This window comes from Coturnix japonica, chromosome Z, assembly GCF_054131305.1.
Source record: "Coturnix japonica strain WE chromosome Z, WE-NBRP24, whole genome shotgun sequence".
Taxonomy (NCBI): domain Eukaryota; kingdom Metazoa; phylum Chordata; class Aves; order Galliformes; family Phasianidae; genus Coturnix; species Coturnix japonica.
In genome coordinates this window covers 28,926,341-28,946,961 of record NC_140702.1, presented here as the reverse complement: position 1 = coordinate 28,946,961, position 20,621 = coordinate 28,926,341, and the positions used below count along the sequence as shown (strand labels likewise).

The 20,621-nt window shown below is 40.2% G+C and overlaps 1 protein-coding gene across 1 annotated transcript in view; it reads right to left on the bottom strand.

The window, feature by feature from the left end:
• Positions 1-20,621, bottom strand: part of CPLX1 (complexin 1) — a 106,277-nt gene that overhangs the window by 5,566 nt on the left and 80,090 nt on the right. The window lies entirely within an intron of this gene.

Below are 20,621 nucleotides of genomic sequence, written 5' to 3'. Positions count from 1 at the left end.
TGATGCTCAAGGTCATCATCCAGTACTTGAAGGGAGCGTATAAACAGGAGGGGCAATGACTTTTTATGAGAGTGGATAGTGATAGGACAAGGGGGAATAATTTTAAACAGAGACAGGGGAGATTTAGGTTAGATATTAGGAGGAAGTTTTTCACACAGAGGGTGGTGATGCCCTGTAACAGGTTGCCCAAGGAGGCTGTGGATGCCCCATCCCTGGAGGCATTCAGCACCAGGCTGGATGTGGCTCTGGGCAGCCTGGTCTTATGGTTGGGAACCCTGCATATAGCAGGGGGTTGAAACCAGACAATCTTTGAAGTCCTTTTCAGCCCAGGCCATTCTGTGATTCTATGATTATCTGAAATGATTTTGAAACTCCATCTCCAACATTTTATAATAAAATAATATGGATGAGGCAAAACCTCGGGAAAAGCTAATTATCAACAATGTAGAGCGAAGTGGTTAAGACAGACAGGCAGATTGAAATGAAAATGACAGTTCTAGGCAGACTGCAATCGAGTAAGACCTCTCAGTGAAAATAAACCTCCATAAAACAGTCTACACATATTGAAATAAAGCTGACACATACTGTCTGGAGAGAAACATTCCTATGCCTGCAAGCATAATGGATACCTGAAATTCACCACTCCCATTAAGAATTAGAGGCATGGAACTAAGACTTCGTGTGAATAACCAGAATTCCATTTTATGACTTTGTATTCAAATTTTTAGATTTAATGGGGGAGTAAGAATATGCCCGAGTGAATTAGATGAAAGAAAGAAGCACTGTAGCATTTCTACTCCCTCAGTGACTCAGGTTTTCTTTCCAACTTTTATTTTGGAGGCTTGCCTAAGGAAAATAATTCCTGTACCTCCAGCTCTTATCACTCCTCAGCCCTCATACAATTCAGCAGTTCTCATTCTTACTGGTATTTGCAGAAGTCTTTGCATCAAAATTGTTGAGATAATAGTGATAGATAACAAAACCGTAATCAATTCAAACTGCCACATGTAAATCTTCAGCAACAAAGATATCTTCAAGCTGCCCTCATCATTACAGAAATCATTTCAGTTCAGCTACAGTAGAGAAGCATTTGACCTTTGTGACAAAGGGGAAGGGCATTCAGGTTTGCTGAAGCAGTGGTCAGCTTCAAAATTCTTGCTGTGTTAGAGCCTCCCCCTTACTTCTGCTTAAATTTTAACTGAAGTACCAAAGGGAATTAAGATTACTCTCAGCACGTAAGAACTGTAAATTAACTAACCAACTTAAAATCCTGCAGAGGATAGCAAAACACTTGCCTTTCTGAAAAGAAAATTAGATATGATTTCAAAAGGATCAAAGAATTGTGCGGGTACAAAGTATCCAGTATTTTCTCAGTATCAATAGTACAGAACTGCTGAACAGACATGAAGTAAATGTCTTTTTCACAATTTGCTCTTTTTACTTGTCTCATAAAGAAGGGCCCAAATCATTTACAAGTGAAGCAAAGAAAAATCCTTGCTGCTGTCATGACTTTGTGACTTCAGATACTTTGGGTTTTGACAAGAAACTTCTAAACGTTTCTGAACAAAGACAATATTTTGGTTCATTTCTCTGTCATCATTCGTATTTAGGATGACAGTCTGTAAGACTGAAGCCAGGAACTTCAAAAATATCTAGTGAATCTCTAAATCAGTCCTTCAAAGACAAAATGTTCACTAATGACATCTTATGATTTTTATGTCTAGTGGATGCCAGTCAAACCAGACTTCATGGGAGAGACTTTAATGACAAATGGTGATCTGAGGCTAAGGAAGTATTTGACACACAGCCGCAGGGTTGAACTGGAAAAGAAGATCCAACGCAATGTAGCCAGCACTACAGGGAAAATGACACATAGCATCAGTGTTCCTCCCAGGTTACATGTAATGTCTTCAGGTATTTCCCTCCATCTTTTATCTGCAGATGTGACCTTGCTTTGCCAGTCAGAGGAAAAGAGTGGTAGTAAAGACCACACAGATCACAGTAACCCACCAGTCATCTACAACTCCTTCTCACTATAAGTATCATCTCATGGCTGGTGGATTCTGTAGCTCACGAACTCACTGAACAAGCATCCAAGGATCAGGGATCAGAATCTATGGAACAAAAGCAATCACTCTACTACCGTATCCACTGACTAAGGGAACCCTAAAAATTTATGAAGGAATTAGGACTGTACTTGTCAGCCTGTTTTTCTGTCTTTCCTTGGGAAGTTTTTACTGATCGTTCTCTCTGACTTCCACAGTGTTAGACTGACCTTAGATTTTTACAGTGTGTGGATGACTGTTGCAGACTGGGCAAGAGAGTGCTGGGAGAGAAATCTTCACTTTGAAAGAACATTAGAGAAAACTAGATTCCATTGTATCAAATTACTGGCAGAAACTGAAAGTACAAAAATGTGTTTTTCTTGTTTGCTGCTAGTCATGATGCTGAAACATGAAGAAAAGCAGCTATTAACTCTCAGTTCCTATTTAATACTCAAATGTAATTTTTGTCTTGGGAAAAAAAAAATATACATATATATATATATATATATATTATTCCTTGTAGAAAGATGTAATTTCATCAAAAGCATTTCTTTCCCAGAATGGGTCAATTTTGATTATTCAGTGTTAAAATTTAAATGCTCTGTAATCAAAATGTAATGCTGTAATGTTTTGCAGCAGAAAAAAATTGCATTCTTGAGGAATGAAACTGATTCAGATGAAGCTGAACTATGAAAAGGAGATCCTTAAAATAACAGGAACAAAATAATGAAAACAAGCATCTTAGTTTCTTCACATTAATAGTTTTGCATTGAATCAATTAAAAACTTTAAAAATATGTACATAACTGAAATATATAGTGGCTCTTTTTCATTCTATGGCTTTGCTGAAGATGGGAGAACAAAAACTGCATTACATCCAAAACATGTGAAGGATGAGAACCATTTCATTTTTTTTCTCGAAGTCTAGCTCCACAAAATTTAGTATCAGAGGCTGTGTTTGTGTTTGCCAGCCGACCTCTCCAATTTGTTGAGGTCTCTAGGGGTGACAGTATGAACAACAGATGAGTTGGGTTATACTGACCACTGCCCTCCTGGTCCAGCTTTTCAGTCAATTTTTGATTCATCCCACTCTGCTCATCCTGCCTATACTTCAACAGCTTGATGAACTTGTAGGATACAATGTTAAAGGAGTTACTTAAGACCAGGAAGACAACAACTACTGCTTTTCTCTCATTTGTAAGGTTCATCTATCCATTTCATTACAAAAGTTTATAAGGTTGGACAGGCACGACTTCCCCTTGGTGAATCCATGCTGGCTACTTTTGATTATTTTCTTCCCTTTCAAGTTCCTGGAAATGATTTCCAGGATTAGCTGTTACATCACCCTCCCAATCATCAATGTGAGTTCCTCTGGTACTTTTTCTTGTTCTTTTTGAAGATAGGAGTGATACTTGCTTTCCTCAAGTCTTTGGGCAACTCTATCCCTTGCCATCAAGTAAATATAATAAAGAATAGCCTTGAAATTACATCGGCTCATTCCCTCAGAACTCATGAATACATCCCACAAAGGTCCATATACTTGTGAATGCTCAGTTTGTTTAAGTATTCCCTGACCTGCTCCCCTTCCACCATTCAGCCTGGCCTTTGGGACCCGAGACTCCTGAAGACCAGTTTTGCCGTTAAAAAACTTAGGCAGAGAAAGCATTCAGTACTTTTATCTTTTCTTTGTCCCAAGTAACCAGGTTTAATCTTTCTTTCAGGAGAGGGCCCACATTTCTCCTACTCCTCCTTTTATTACTGAGATACTTGAAGAAGCCCTTCCTGTTGCCCTTGGTGTTCTTGGACAAATTCAGTTCAATCTGGTCTTTAATTTTTTCAACTTGATCACTAGCTGCTTGGACAATGTCTTCGCATTCATCCCATGATACCTGTCCTTGCTTCCACCCTCTGCAGGGTTCTTTTTTAAATTTTGAATCTGGCCAGGAGCTCTTTGTTCATCTGTGTCTGTCTCTTGATGTATTTGCCTGACTTCTTGCCTTCTTTGCTGGGATCCTTGAATATTAACCATGTTGGTTAGGCATTTCTTCCGCAGCTTTATCCCACAGTACTCTACCAAGCAGATCCTTGAAGTTGTCAAAGTCTGCTCTCATAAAGTCCAGAGATGTGATCCTGCTTGATGCCCTTCTCACTGCTTTAAGGATCTCCACCATTTCATAATCACTGCAACGAAGACTGCCTTTGAGCTTCACATTCTCCCCAAGACCCTCCCTGTTGGTAAGAACAAGGTCCACCACAGAACCCCTCCTCATTGGCTCTTCCATCACTTGGGGAAGAAAATTATCATCAATGCATTCCAGGACTCCCCTGGATTGCTTATGGCTGGCTGTGTTGTCTCACCAACACACGTCTGGGTGAACAGAAGTCCCTCAAATTCCTACACTGTGTTTACATCTGGAGGGTTGGTACATGGGGACATGCGTAAAGACACCCCAGAAGGCAGGTGGTGACCCATGGTGTTGAGAATTTTTCACGGCTGCTTGTGATCACTGAGGATTACTGGCAGTGTTGCTGTTCTCTTACTGAGTAAATAGCACTTTCCAGAGTTCTCTGAGAAGCCTGAAATTGTTTTTTAATTTTCCTGAAGAAAAAATGCTGCATATCAGCTAACAGTCTCGTTTTATAGGAAAAGTCTGGCATATGACTAATGAATGGTTACATTATTCTTTTAGGGTTTTTTTCTCCTCACTGGTTTTGTGTGGCCACAAGGTGGAACTGAGTCTGTGCCTGAACTTACACAACAGATACAGCTATCTCTGAATTACTAATTTAATTAGTAGGTGAGCATTTAAAAGTAATCTGAGAATTTTCAGTGCCTGTTCCTTACCTGCTTCATATGTAAATTACAAGATACCTTTTCTTACACAGTCCTGTCTATTAAATTCCATTCACATTCCAAACCATAGCAACAACAACAAAAGAAACTATTTATCAGCCAGATTTGAAAATATACATTTAGAGAATGAGAGGTGCTCACTGAGAGCACCTTGCCCACCCTAACATCTCAGAGGCTGGCTTGACACGAACAAGTCCTCTACTTAAAGCCTTCTGCAGTTAAGAATTCTCACCTATTCTTGAAGTTTACAATTTAGTTTTCTAACTCAGTTATTCATTTCTACTCAGTTATTCATGAGAAATAAATTAAACTTTCCTCCTGAAACTAAATCTGTTTTGCTTGTGATGGTAATTAAATGCATGAACTCCCTGTCCCAAGGTCAGCCCGCAAGCTTTTTCATCTTATTTTCTCCTCATCTTGTTGAGGAAGGGGAGTGAGGTGAGCACCCAGTGTCTAGACAAAATTAATTCACCACACTAGGCCTAATACAAATTTAGAGCAAAGTCCAGGTCTTAGACTTGATCCTTAACTCCACAACTTTGAAAGCCTGGGGAACAGAAAATAATTTCTTTTGAAAACAGTGGAAAAAATAAGTGTTCTTCTGGCAAAATTAAGTAAATGTAAATAAGAAGGCTACAAGATCTTTCAGACAGTAGAAAAAAATTATCTCCTTTGCTTCACCTTCAAAATGTTCTGTGTACTTTGGACAGTCACTTTTCATTAACACAATATTTGGTGATTTTTCTTAAAAAGCATTTTATTAAATTTAAACTTTGTGAACATGTCAGCAATGTAAGTTCCAAGTACACCAGGTTAAAATGAATATAATATTGATTTAGTTATGCCTGAGAATCCCTGTGCTGATTTCCCTTGCCATGATCATATCAAAGCTCTTCACCTCTCAGCATCTTTTCTATTTCGTTATTATACCTAATTTGTAGTTCATAGCTTATGCAAAGCAGAAAGCTAATACTCAAGATATTTGTCTCCACAAAACAGTGAGCAAGTTCCTTTTAGAATCACAGAATTATAGCACATCCCAAGTTGGAGAGGATTCTCTTGGAAGGACATACTGGCATGTGGTACATGGACACAGTTTGAGGAGGTCCAGGTTGTGACATACAAATAGGATAGCAGCTTACATTACAGGAAACCCAGTATTTCTCATGTCTTCCCTATGTAAACCTGAGCTGGCTCAATCACATAAGTCATTCAGAACATTTCTGCATTTTCTTAAGAGCACAAAATTTCATACATTTATTTTGTTGAAGAAAATAATTATGTGCTATCTTTGGTATAAATAAAACTATTGAAATGTCTTTGACGTATTGTCTTGCTTTTCAATCGCACAGCATTTTAAAGTCATTAATTAATCCTCAGGTAACTCTTGTGAAATTGTTGTCATCCTTGGGCTTTTTTTATCCCATGCCAGGACGTGAAATTTTTCATGGACAGAATTAAGAGAAAAGAATAAGAACAACTTTTTCTGTTCTTAAATGTTACTTCATGAATTGTTAGTGTGCTGTCTACAGTCAAGAGTCAAACTGAAAACTAATTGAGGGCATTTGCATTCGAACTGAGGGAGCACTCAGGTTCTCTCACTCTTTTTTTTAAATTTATTTTTATTTGATTGTAAATCAGTGACCAAGAAATTGTTTGACCAAGTAATTCAGCTTGTTCAAAAGATTTAGTAGAACTGTCATGAAGGGAATGGACATGCCGAAAGGATTACTGCAGGCAGGGGTCAACTACTGTACATACTGTACATACTGGCGAGCTGCCTCAACAAGCAAGGCTAAGGAATGACACCAACTGTTTGCAATTGTTTCTGTGTTTTGCAGAGGCTAAAGGACCTGAGCAGAAGCTGTGCAGAAGGGCTGTTAGGATGAAGTTGGTTTAAGAGTCCAAAGCAAGAAACATAAATGACAGCACTCCACAGATGCCCTTGAATGGTAATGACGAAGTTCTTCTATCAGTACACATTGCACTGTCAGAAGGAGACAGGTTTGTACTGCTGAATACCCGCTTTCCCAGCTTGCTAGGGAAACAGAACTGACAATTGCCTGTGTTCACAGCAGGTGAACTGAAATATTCTTCCTAAGGTTATTTCTTCTGTACTGCGTTCACTCCCAGATGATCAAGTCTTCTGTGCTATCCAACAGTATAGATGAGAAAGATGGTTCCATTGGTCATAACGCATACACACCTCTGTAACTGTAGGTATAGAAGCTGAACCAGGCAACAGATCTTCTCCAAACTATACCTAACTCATCAGGCTCCCAGTATTACATTATGTCTCCATTACTTGCCATATCGTAAACTGATAATGTTATCCCCAGCTCCACTTACACAGCAAAGTTTTCAGAAAAACATGGGTCACCTTGGAGGTACGCAAAGGCCTGCTGCAATGTTATGGCCAAGCAGTCCTTATATAAAGCAGCTTACTGCTGTTTTCTCCTGTGATTTCAAGGCTGACTCAGCAAACAGAAGTAGAAGAATGCAGAGGTCATAGAGCACAGCAGGCCAGCTGTATCTTAGCAGTCTGCAGTGTATCTAGGCAAAATAGGGAGAGCATGATTTATGTACTGTTTGTTATATAGACTGTTTGGGGATGACAGAGATAGAGGAAGATATAATCCGAGACAGGCAAACAGAGATAGTCGTACTGCTTCTAGAGCAGGGGGTACATTTCCAGCATGTTTTCCTCCTCAGCTGCACAGCCCTCTCAAAAAAACAGCTCTGCAGAAAGCCTAGGGCAATGACAGAAGAAATGATCAGGGTAGCAGTGATGCGTAGACTAAGCAGTGGTAAAGAAACAGACAGGTATGTGTTATGAGATTGTTTCTGTCCTACTAAGATGACATAAGAAAAGCTGCTAGCAGCTATAAACATGATTGCCTTTCATAAGGCCACATCTTCAGTGGTGTAATCTGGAGTATCATTCTGTTTTGTGTAGGATATTATCAGTGAGGGCATTTCAGACTGCTGAACTTATTTCCTTTCCCCTCTCCTTTCTTACCTTCCCTTCTCCTTCTCTTTCCTCTTGTCTGCTTGTCTTTCTAATCAATTCATTTATCTCTGGCTTGAGGTTGAAGGAGTTGCTATGGTGAAGGAGAGAGATGCAGTCCCCAGAAAACTGCTGGGGAGGTCTTTTAACACGTTTGAAAAAAGAAGACTATTTTTCCCCCTCAAGCAATCCATTTAAGTCTAAGCTCTGCCATGCAGTGTCAGTTAGCATGGGCAGCTCAGGCAGCTCACCCATCTGTTTCTCTGTGCTTTATGACTGGTGATACAGAAAACATCATAGCCTGATACACCAGGAGCAGTGAAACCCCTGCACTCTGAGGAGAAGTAAGAGAGGAGTGCTGGATGTCTCAGTCTACAGGATTGTGCATCTCTATGTGTGCATACATGTATCCAAGTATTCTTGTCACATAGGTGTGCTGCTGTACAGCTATATTAACTAGGGCTCTATCACCATGACAGTGGAAGAGGGCTGATGAGTAATGGAAGAGAACAGAGCAAAGTCAGGGAACTTCAGTTTTCTTTGTTCAGCTGTGTGTGAACCACACAGGAACAGAACCAAGAGGAAGGTGGCATACAGAAAGAAGGGGAATAAAATTTTTGGAAGGGAGCACTTAAGAAGAAAAGTTGACCTGTTAACAAAACCTCAGTTCTTCTGGAGCATATCTACTCAGGCCATGTCTTTGAGATGCAGCAGACTCCTTCAGCCAGCTTTTCCAAGAACAGAGGACATTTGTAGAGATAACTTCTGTGAGTTGACTGCTTAACTTCCTCCAAGGGCACCATTTCCCCAAGAATTCCTTGTGGATGCACTACCTTGCTCCACTCAGCTAGCTCAGGTGTTCAGCTATGTAAAAAGCACAGCAGCTCTTCATTCATACCTCAAATCATGTCTTCCACCACAAGTTCAGACCCATCTTTCTCTCATGGCACTCAGATGTGCCTATACAACAGGGAGCTCACAGGACAGATACACAGAGGTGTACAGTTTCCAGCTTCCATCACATGCACACAACAGACATGGATGTATATTTCAGAGTTCTCCCTTGATCTTTATAGGTGTCCCAACAGTACCTCCTGGATATTCTAATGGCAGGATGACATCACTGTGGTGATCTGATGGTCACTTCCTTCTCCTCCTCTGCAAAAGTGTAAACTTGATCAGCGGTGGGTGCTTCCTGTATAACAAAGTGAATTGGCCCTTCTGCTTAGTAACACACTGCCTGGACTATGCTACCTTGTCCCAGTCAAAATACTTCTTTTCTGTTCTCTCTTTGAGCTGGTATGAACTGCAATTTGTGAACAAAATTATTCTTTTTTAGGATAAAGAGAGGAGCAGGCATAAACATCCAATATTTATATAATGATGTTTTCTAAATATATATACAGCAGAAAACACTTCCTTTTTCCTTGTGTTTGCAAACATATTAACTTGCTTCTTATATGCACAATGCCAAGCATAACAATACCTTTCAGTAAGAGTGAGAGGGAATGAGATGTAGAAAGTTTCAGAAGTGGAGGTAATTAAATTAGTGCTGAATAGCAATGAATTCCATATTGTAATCAGAGAAGAAATCTCAAGAGTAAGCAGAGAATATCTGACTCATGAAGAAGAACACAAGTCTCCAAAATATTGAGTTTTTGCTACCTAGAGGATTTGCTGAAATCAAAACAATGACTCATGAACACAGGGCCAAGATGAATACTATACATTTTCTTATCCTGAACCTGTTAGGTGTTTTGGAAAATCTGTCCTCCAGAACCTACCTTAGGGCTTCCGTGTAGAAAAATCTAGATATATCTTTCAAAGCAGCCAACATAGGATAAGAAGAAAGATACATATTATGTGCTGGAAATTATAGGCAGTGACTGCAAGGCAGTGTCACAGATGAAGCATTATGGGCTGACTGCAGCCTCCATACCTCATTTTCCTGTACCACTTATGCTGGAGGAGGTAGAAAAAAGTGGATGTGAGGAAGGTGTTTGCAGCTTGCTCTTTTTCTTCTCACTGTTCTAGTCTGTTAGTAACTGGCAATAAATCAAATTAATTCTCCCCAAGCAGTATCTATTTTGCCTGTGGTGGTAACTGATGAGCAATCTCTCTGCCCTTAACTCATGAGTTTTTCCATCGCATTTTCTCCCCTGTCCTATTGAACAGTATGAGTGAGAAAGTGGTTAGGAAGGCACCTGGTAACTAGCCAAAGATAACCCACAACAATAAGACGTATACATATATATATTTATGTGCTCAGTATCAGGATGTGGAGTAGAAGATGCTTCTCCTTCTTGCCTCTTGCAATTTTTTGTTTTGCCAAATTAAAGCTTTCCTTTTAATAGAATCACATAGAATTATAGAATGGCCTAGGTTGGAGAGGACCTTAAAGATCACCCAGTTCCAACCCACTGCCATGGACAAGGCTGCCATCCACCAGTTCAGGCTGCCAAGGTCCCAGTGCAGGCAGGCCTTGAACAGCTCCAGGGATGGGGCACCCATAGCTTCTCTGGGCATCTGTGCTAGGGCCTCACCAGCTTCTGAGTAAAAAACAATGCAGCTCAGGATGTATTTGGCCTTTTGAGCTGCAGGTGTACACTCCTGGCTCATGTACACATTTTTGTCCATCAGGAACCCCAAGCCCTTTGCCACAAAGTTGCTCTCAAGTTCTTCTCCTTGAGTTCTTCGGTACTTATATCTGGGATCACCTCAATGCAGGTGTGGCACCTTGCACTTACTGAACCTCATTAGATTCTCATGTGCCCACTTTCTGAGACTGTTCAGATGACATTCCTTTCCTCTGTTGTGTTAACTGCACCACTTAGCTTAGTATCATCAGCAAACTTGCTGAGGGTACACTTGAACCAACTGCCTATGTTGTTGATAGAGGTGCTGAAGAGTACCAATGACAAGATGGATGCTTGTGGGACACCACTTCTTGTCACCAGCCTCCAACCTGAGACAGAGCCATTGACAACAAGTCTTGTAAATTTAATGCCTCAGGATCCTGCAGTAATTTGAATTAGATAAAACTATTTACTTACCATAGCTTCTGTTTATTGTGTGCAAGAACTATTAGCATGTGTGCGTTTTTCATTGTTTCATTTTATTTTCAGAGCTCTAGTCCAGTCAAGGTAATCACAGGCTTGGGTTTCTACAAGAATAAGTACCCCTCTAGAAAAGAACTGGCTCACTGTATGATGAGGGGTCAACTTTGTCTTTCTGTGAAGAATATAATGAAAATGCATATAATGGGCAAAAGTATTGCTTGCTCTTTTCAGAGGATAGGGAACTCATCTTCTGAAGCTTAGATACGATTATGATTCCATATTATTAGCTTTGCGCTTGCTGGGCCATACCTCATTGCCTTATTCATCACAAATACTTTGGCAAACCAAAGGTTAAAGCCAGGTAAATTTCAGAAGCTGAACCAGAATTTCAAGTTCAGCTCTAAATAGATAAAGCACTTAAGCTCTTTACATCAGATCTCTAGAGTGCAACTAAGCACAGCTTATATTATCTGAGAGCCACTTTTGTTTCTGGAATACTATATTCATTTTTCTGTGCACATCAACTTTGATTGAATGAAATTCAATATAAACAAATGCAATGTATCATAAACTCATGGCTTAATAACTGTTACACAAGACTAAAATTTAAAAAATAGTAATTCAAAACATTAGGAGCAAAGATATTCAGAGTCTGTAGGGCCAACTGACAGTCCCAGTTTAAAAACACGCACTCATATCAGCACTGCTGAGAATCCTGGCTGGTAACCCAGAGGAAAAACAGTCCCCTAGACTAACCTTTAGGCCCTCATCTGTATTTTTCCTAGGTTTCTAAATAACATCTAAGACAGAGGATTCGTTTCTTCTTCATGGACAGAGAACTCCAGTAAGATTTATCCTACCAAAGGAGCTGCAATGAGATTCTGCTCAGAAACAGTGTCACAGCTTGTAGTGAAGGCACAATAAAATACAATAAATAAATAAATAAAATAAAATAAAATAAAATAAAATAAAATTACTTCCACACTATTTTCAGAAGGTTACTCTGTCCTAACAATGTCCCAGAATTTTAACCTTTTTTTTCCCTTCAGTTTCCTATGCCAATCTTTTTAATACTGACTGCACTGAAAGCACAAGAAAATGTAACTCTGCAATAGTAAAATCTCAAGAACAATTAGTTAGATGATTATCTTTAGTCCTTGCTGTGAGACTGTTTTTGTCATCAACTCTTTGTGTATTCTGTGTAGAATAAATCCTGTCACATGCACTGTTGCTAGGATCTAATTAATTCACACACCCTGACAGTTTATTTGTGGAGTCCAAAGTAATGCTCTAAGGTAAGAGTCAAGATCCAGAAAAATCAAAGGTGGTTAATAGTTAGTTTCAAGCCATCAACTAACAATCCTGTCTGAAATACAAGAGGTACTTCTCAGACCTCACAACAAGCAATAAAGAGGAGAACTTCAACATGAAGATGCTTTAAAAATGGGTCAAACATTTCTGCCATCTAAAAAGAGCAAGTAAGAAAATTTAAGTGCTTAGTCACAGGGACACTTGCCATCTTTCCTTAGACCTTTTTCATCTGTCACCACAGTCTTCTTGCTCCTCAGTATGCTACTGAAGTCATGTTTGTAGCGAATGGAAATTAGTGAGAGAGAATACCTAGTGCATCCTTAACAATGAACTGAGTAATATGAACGATGTTCCACTTCTAGAAAGACTAAATTCTATAGTGAGGCCCCATCTGGAGTACTGTGTCCAGGTGTGGAGCCCTCAGTACAAAAAAGACATGGAGATTTTGGAAAGGGTCCAGAGGAGGGCCACGAAGATGATCAGGGGGCTGGAGCACCTCCCCTATGAGGACAGGCTGAGGGAGTTGGGCTTGTTCAGCCTGGAGAAGAGAAGGTTGCGGCGTGACCTCATTGCAGCCTTTCAATACCTGAAGGGAACTTACTCCCAGGAGGGGAGTAAACTCTTTGAAAGGGCTGATAATAGCAGGACTAGGGGAAATGGTTTTAAGTTAAAAGAGGGAAGATTTAGGTTGGATGTTAGGGGGAAGTTCTTAACTAGGAGAGTGGTTAGGTCCTGGAACAGGCTGCCCAGAGAGGTTGTGGATGTCCCGTCCTTGGAGGTGTTCAAGACCAGGTTGGACAGGGCTCTGGGCAACCTGATCTAGTAAAGGCGTATGTTTGGTGGCCCTGCTGGGCAGGGGGTTGGAACTACATGATCCTTGAGGTCCCTTCCAACCCGGGTCATTCTGTGATTCTGTGATTCTGTGTGATAGTGCTGCATAGCAGGGTTGCCATTGCAAATTCCAAAAACTGATGTTACCTGTGATCAGCTACTGAAAAATAAAGCTCACACCATTCCAAGAGCCTGCAAACAGTGTAGACTGGTATCTCAAAGTCTGCACTAGAAATCAGGTGCTTGTTCATCAACTTCTTCTGGTGGAATCACCTGCTGACCCATTCTCGTTGCTTCTGTTATTTGGTCATGATCAGAGAACAGAAGTTTCTCACCATAAATGCTATGTAAGAGCAGGTCCCATGAAGCTCTATTACTCACATCAAACTTAGAATTGTAGAGCTAATTAGAGAAATCTGTCAAAGAACTTGCTGGGTTGCTCTGATGACTGGACCCCCCTTTTCCCATAAAAATGCTTTGTTGTATGTCATTAAGGCAAAGGAGCTTCATGAGTAACATGAGGAAGGAAAACACTTCCATGGAAGAACAGCTTCTGTATGTATTTTCAGGGGCTCCTTAGCTCCTTTGTGGTCCTTCCCCTTTTTACTGGGCTCTCCATCTGTTCAAGACCTCACAGTAATCTAGAGGAAAGGACTACATCTCTAAAATGTTTACTTCCTGCTGATTGGAGCCATTCATCCTGTAGATGGTGGATCAGGACAAGAGACAAGTCTATTTCCTTTCTCTTTCTGCTTCTGAATAGGTGTTTGTTTGGTTGGTTATTTGGTTTTGTTTTGTTTTATTTTGTTTTGTTTTCCTTTCTGGCCCAGCAATGAATGTCATCTTTTGTTGTGACACTTAGATATTTTTGGTGTATCAATTTCAGAAAACAGCAGTTCTAAGAAGTGCTCACTTATTGGATATCTATACCTGGCCAAGCTCGTATTACATCCTCCTAAAATAGAAAAATGAAAACTAGCTCTGTCTTTTAGGGACTTCCAGTACTCCTGAGGGATGTGGGGTATACACATACAGAGAGACTGTACAACCAGACAGAAATGAAACCATGCATAACATAAAGTGGGAGTATGTGGAAAGAAACACATCAATAATCTAGCCTGCATACACAGCATGACCACACACAACAAAAGTTTGCTTAGCTGACCATGCCATTTCATGTCTTCAATCACTATTTAGTACTTTCCCATAGTTTTCCCTTCATAAAGCATTCATCTACACCTAACAGAGTAATGAACCATTGCGAGTGCTATAACTTCAGCAATTGTCTTTCCATCTCTTCAGGCTATTAATGAACAGTCATAACAGTCATTCTTAAAATGTAAAAAGAATAATTAAAAGAAAAATGTGCTTTTGGGGATCAGCTGAGACTTATTTTTTTCTTTTTTTCTTTTTTTTGGCGAGTCCTCACCATGCTTGAGTAAAGGCCCCGGTAATCCAGTCTGCTTCTTAAACGTGGAATCTTTTCATGAATGGTGTTTACTGAGAAACAGGAAGAAAACCTCTTTAAAATCTCAGTGTCTGCTGCGACAGAAGAAGACGTTTGTTCATGAAAGAGGTAAAGAGGTGTTGTTTTTTTACTACCAGTGGAGTATTTTGGAAATTACTATCATGCAGGTACACACAGAAGAATTGGAACAAACGGAATGAGGAAAACAGAAACTAACGTCAGCAGAAGAAAAATCATTTAGGACTCTAAACACCAGAAGTCAGCAAACAGCTTAGCCTGGTGGGAGCCATAGAATTGAAAAAGCCAGGGCAGGACAAGTAAAATAGACAAATAGAAAGCAATAGAAATAGACAATAGATTATCAGTGTCTGAGCTGGCTGGATTTGCAGGACTGGAAAGGAGATGGTATGTCATGCTCTTTGATGAGTGGCTCCTACCACTCTGTCAGCAGGTCGAGCAGGTATGTTACCTCTCTGAACTTGCTTAGAAATGCTGAGAGGCATGTGTTTCTATTTTGGCACTTGTAACTCTTGACTTGACAGAGGGACAGAATCCCCCATCTACAGGATTTTAGCCAAATTGCTTGGGTTGGGTGGAAGAAGGCAGTAGGAAGTTTGCACATTGACAAAAAACTTGTGTGTAGATTACTATGCTGGGCACAAGCTTCTAGCTCTTAAGTTTTTTTTCAAAGAGAGTGGGAAATGTGGTGTGCATTTTCTTGCTGATAGAAAATTTCCCTCCTATTTATATATTCATATGTTCTGGGCACCCTTACCAGTAACAGCTTGCCTGTCACTTTCCCAATGTGTCATGTTCCTCAGCCCCAGTTCCTGCTCACCAGACTCAGTTCCCTCCAAAACATAATCAACCTCCCACAGGTGTGCCAGGAGAAGAAAGTAGGAGCTCTGGAGATGCATAGTCTTTTACTGTCTGAAGACTGAGTATCTCCCTGACAGCGCAATCATAGCTGTGTCTACACTACCTATCAGCACTCCATTTCACACCTGCTTTCCAGCATGGCACAGCAGGCCTGAGCACACTGTGTTATTATACAGTAGTGCTGTGTGGAAATGTTATTTGTCTAACTGTTAAGGCTGTATTTGGAAAATGACTTATCTGGGGTACTAACTTTATCAGCATTTATCAAAGCAGGCATGGAATTCCGAAGAGGAAGGTACTGGCTCATGCTGAGGGTGGGTCAAAAACACTACAGATGAAGTATACAGAAGAGCATAAACAGCAGGAAGCTGCTTTGTTTCAATGAATTTAGTTACCTGACATTAACATTATTTCCACTTTGCCCTGTGGCTTTCCCTTCTGGGATATTGCTGAATATATGTTCAAAACAAAAGGCAAGAACTCCAGACAAGAGAATAATTCACCCCTGCACTATGATTTAAAATTGAGGGACATTTCCAAAGCCCAAAGGAAAAAGGCTGGTAAGTCACAATGTATTTGACAGTGTTTTAATAGTAGAGTGGACTGCAGGAGCAGGGTGGGAGGCACTCCAGGCACTGGGCAGCAGCTTCCTGCAGCCCGGGAAAGGCTCATGGAGGAATGGGCCTTCCAACTGCACTCTATGGCAGATAAGCACAGTGGATCAGAGGAAAACTCTGAGAAGGAAAGAATGGAAGAGAAGAACTGTTATGGACTGCCTGCAACACCTCTTGCCTCATCTCTCTGTGTCAGTCTTGTTTGAGGAGGTAAGAACTGGTGGTTGAAAGAGAATGGCTGAGAAGAAGGAGTGAGTTGTAAGGAAGATGTTTTCAGTTTTCTTGTTGTTTCTCACCATCCTACTCTTATTTTCAATTGGCAATACATTAAATCAATTTCCCCAGATGAAGTCTGTTTTGCCTATGACATGAAATGCTTGTCCTCCTGTCTCTGCCTCAACCCAACAACTTTCCTTGTTTTTCCCTCCCATCTCTTGAGGAGGAAAGGAGAGGCTGGCTTTGCACTGTGCCCAGCCAAGGTTAAACTCACTGCACAAGCCAGTGAATCAGAAGGAATAGAGTGGTAAGAGAGACACAGATTGCAAACTGGTAGTTAAAGAAGCTGTGATTCTTTAAGAAGATTAAGAACTAAGGTAACTACTTTTTAAGATGTTCTTCCATTTGAGGCTCCGCTCTCCATAAAGACTTTGCAATTAATCTGGTAATATTAGAATGAGCTCTCTTAGTAGTATGACATAACTTGCTCAGTTAGAACCAGCTGTGAGTTAAACATCTGTTCTGAGATTTTCTAGTCAGTGAGAGAGATGGAGAGTGCAGATAGCAATACATCCTGTCCCAAGGCAGGTAACTAGGACATTGCCCTTTGAGATGCATTCCTCCCTGCTGAGTACTCAGGAAGCATTTGACCACCAGCTTAGGTGGAGACTATAAACTAAATAGATAGCTAAAGCTTGATAAGGCAAGCTCCTTAATGAACTTGTTTATCTCTAAAGTGATAACAAAATACTCCCAAGGTTCACTTCTCAGTCGATTTCATTTCCCTCTGACTCCAAACTCTGTGGGTGCCCCTTGTGAAGTTCTCTAAGTTTTTTAAAATAGGTACTTAATTACTAGCTCTTATTCTGACTGATTCACTAAAATTAGAAAGCAGCAAGGTTCCTCTTCTTTTCTCTCTCCCCCTTCCTCATGTTAGTTGTAATCAATTCCTTCTGCAGAAATGGAAACAGCCTGGGAATACACTGGGTTTCTCCTAATGAAAGCTGGCAATAGCTGTGAGATTCACAGTTATCCCAATTGGATCCATTGTACATTATGAAACACATCATTTCACAGCTAATAGCTAGCACAAAGAAAAAGAAAGAGAGGAGTTTTACAAAATCAAGAGTAAACTACATTCATTTAACGCTGATTTAGTAAATTTCTTGGCGTACTCACACATGGATTCAGTTTCAGTTCCAGGACTGTCTTCAAGCAACCTTCATTTATTTAAAACATGACTTCTTGCTGCTTGCCAGCTCTTAGCTCTTTTTAAATGCAGAACCTGTTCCTTTGAGGAAGCATAAATCAGCTTTACTAGATTCTGTTCTTGCATTCTGCCGGAAAAAGGAAAATGCCTCCCCTCACATTAAATATCTCCTACAGAGTTCATGGCTTCCCAGTCAGTCTAATAATATTTGTTACCTTCCCCTCAGGTTAGGGGATAATGTATGGTATGATCATTTCAAGGTGCAGCAGGAATAGATAAGATCTTGAGATGTTGAGCCTGATGCCCCACCTCAGTAACTCCATCTATCCCCAGCAGTGGCCTGTGGACCTTTTTTCAGTGATGCTGTTGAGCAAGACAGCTTCTACAGGTAAAAGTCCAGGGGAAAAGCTTGAACTTTCTTTTTCTCTGCACATTCTGAGTCACACAGAATCACAAAATCACAGAATCATAGGTTTTGGAAGAGATCCCTAGTGATCATCCAGTCCAACCACCTGAAAAGGCAGGTTTCTTATGGTAGGTTACATAGGAAAGCATCCAGGTGGGTTTTGACAGGGACTCCAGGTCTGACTCCCAGAGGACAAGTCAGTTAACTGTCTTTTCTCTTTTAAAGCTTAAGAACAGAGTTGTAAGAACATACTGTTGGAGGAACATTTTTGAATGTGATCTTTCCATTCTGTGCCATTTCAGTTTTCAAAGCTCTTTAAAAAAAAAAAAAAAAAACCACAAAAACCCACCAAGTGATTCTTCAATACTTAGTGAAATCCATTTTTTTTTTTCCAGAATTATTTTTTGGTGACTGTGTCTTTATTTTTTAAGAAAAACTGAGATGTGTTACAATTATTTTTCCAATGTGTGCTCGTAAAGTGCACTGCTCATTTACTATTGGCATACAAAATGCTTTGAAGTCAGAAACATATAAACTCTTTGCTGTGTTTTTGGAATATGTAAATAAAGAATAGAGAAAAGCTGTTAAATTTTCCTAAGATACATACCAGATAAATATGAAAACACTCTACGTTTTATGATCATATTCCTTAAGATTAAGTGCTGTCATCGTGAGACTTAATTGAGCTTACATACTGATGTGAGCTTACTGATCTAGACATACAGTTAAGAGATGACTTCCTAATTTTCCATTTTGGGTAAGACCAGATGTACATATTTCCAGTTTATTTGCTTATCCTTTTGTGTGTCAATCACTTCAATGCCCATTACCAATTTACATTTTATAATTAACAAAGGCACTGGAATCATTTAAAAGGTATTATTTGGAAGATGAGAGTAAGATTAGTCCATTACTTGGTGAGGAAGGCCACTTCACAAATAGGGATGCAGATAAAGCAGAAACATTTCACACCATCTTCCTCTCTGTCTTCAACAGCATGATGGACCTTAGTACCCCTGAAACTCTAAGTTGGACCATGGCTGTAGTAATAAGTGCTCATACTAAGTAAGTCTACCACTGCTAAATTAGAAAGAGCTGTTGACATCTTCAGGGGCAGAGGCTTTACAGAGAGACTCTGGCAAACAAGACAGTCACAAGAACAAGTGCCAGATTCTCCATCTCAGATTATGCTACCTTGAATACATGTACAGACTAGGGTATGAGAGGCAGGAGAGCAGCCCTGCTAAAAGTGATCGGCAGGTTCTTGCTAGTGGCAAGTTGAACATGAGCAGCAGTGTGCTCTAGTAGCCCAAAAGGCCAACCATACCCTGAGCTGCACCATTGGGTGAGGGAAGGGGTTGTCCCCTCTACTCTGCTCTGGTCTCACTTCCTGTGCTGGTGCAGTTAGTAACACAAAAAGGATACAAAACTATTAGGGAGAGTTCAAAGATTGTAAAGGATCTGGACGACGAGATGCGAGAGCACCTGAGGTCCCGCAGTGCACTCAGCGCAGAGCAGAGGAGCTGAGGGGAGCCCTCATGGCAGCTGCAGCTTCTCACAGGGAGCGGAGGGCAGCGCTGAGCTGTGCTCTCCTGTGGCAACAGTAGGACCCCAAGGGAATGTTTCAGATTATTTGCACAAAGTAGACTATTTTGCCTAATCTGCCAGGGTCTAAAGCTCATGACTGGGCTTTGTCTTTGTTCATACCAATGAATAGTGTCTCCACTGGATTTCTTCTTTTCAGTATTGAAAATCAGTGGGATTATCTTCTAGTGCTGAAAAGCCGCACAGTTAAACAGATCCAAAAAATCAGAGAACTTGTATTTTTATGAGCTTTACCATGAAACTGCTGTGTCACCTTGCTGATCTCATTTAACTTATTTTGCCTCCTTTCTTTGGTCTTCTCTCTGATGTCTTGACCTCTTTATGACCAGCTGTTTACATTCTGTGCAACACCAAAGAATTCAATGGTAGTTTTACTATTAGTGTTAATAAAAACTCAAAGGGTACCATAATTTGCTGTTTTGGAATAAGCTCTGCACATTTCATTATTTTCTCCCTCAATGTAATTGCTCCTTATTAATAAAAATGAAGCTGTACTACCTGGAAATGAGTTCCAAACAGAGGCTGAATCGATCTGCCTTACTAAAATTAAGGCATTCTCCTACAGAGGTCATTTTCCTTGCTCTCAATGATGAATCCTCTTTTGAAGAACTGTTAAAATATTAAAGAAAAATACTGCCTGAGAAAGGACTGTTTCGTCATGACAGAAACATACAGTTCTTCAGTAACTGAGTGAAATGTCTTTCAAATTAATGCATTTTCTTCAAAAGTCTTCAATGTCAGTGTTTTCAGCAACGCTTTATTCTCTGACAATCAGTAGATAGGACTTTCAGAGGCACACTGACCAAAACAGAGATGCCCGTTAGGCAGTCAGCATGAAATTTATCTTTACAGATGAAAACTCTTTGGGAATAATTTGGTCCAGGGAGTTTTCAAGCTCTTATATCCCTCCCTCTTCTCACTCCTCCCTGGAGAGAGGAAAGCACACAATCAGAAATCCATTTGTATTTCAAATTTGATAGTTCAATTCTGGTATCACCAATGGCTTAGAAGTAGTTAGGTGCAGTGAAGTCATGAGCAAGCATAGCAATTTTCCTACCCTAGCACCATCCAAATCACAGTTAAGTGTTTCTTTCCTGCCTGTAATTGTGTGAGAGAA